Genomic DNA, 806 nt, shown 5'->3' with positions numbered 1-806 from the left:
CATATTCAGCTCTGCACATCTCACAAATGCATGTTCCTTACAAATGTGGCACCATTTAAAAGAGAAATAAAAAGGCTTTCCAATGGTATGAGATTTATTGCCAAGAACTATTGTTACAACCAAGAAATAATCTACCAAACACAAATTTCCTTGCGTTTTGTGCCAAGAATAGATAATGGCACCACCGGTTCAGCCGAAAGCTTGTTGAACAGACGACCAACTGCAGGAGGATCTATCAGGTCTTTGTTGGATTTATTTCCTAGCAACCCTTAGCAAAAACTAATATTTGCAAGTATCCTTTAAGTATGCTATTTTAAACTAAAAATAAAAGAGTATACTTCCAGTTTACTTTTTATGTACTTATCTGAGATATACTTAACCAAGTTTATCTTACACTATGCTTGTCTTGTACTCAAAAGTGTACTAAAACTTTAATTATACTTAGTCTATACTAATGTTTAAACTTTTGGCCAAGATAAACTTTAGTAGTACACTTTTCACACAGACTGGTTTATTCAAGATTAAACTAAAAGTATATTTAGAAGATTACTTTCAGTATACTTCTGAGTATACTTTTATAAACTTATTGTGGGCCAATTTAGTCCCGGAAGTATACTTTATAGTAAACTGCTAATATACTTGTATCAGTGTACATGGTAAAATAAAAGTACACTTAGGGAAATAAACTTTTATATACTTTAGTATACTTAATGACATGTACTTAAATTATACTTCTTTTTGGTAAGTTTATAAACTTAAAAAGACATAACAGTATACTTAAGATATACTTTTTATAAACTAAAATG

Source organism: Austrofundulus limnaeus, unplaced genomic scaffold (assembly GCF_001266775.1).
Source record: "Austrofundulus limnaeus strain Quisiro unplaced genomic scaffold, Austrofundulus_limnaeus-1.0 Scaffold41, whole genome shotgun sequence".
NCBI classification, from domain to species: domain Eukaryota; kingdom Metazoa; phylum Chordata; class Actinopteri; order Cyprinodontiformes; family Rivulidae; genus Austrofundulus; species Austrofundulus limnaeus.
Note: the sequence above shows the minus strand (reverse complement) of the source record.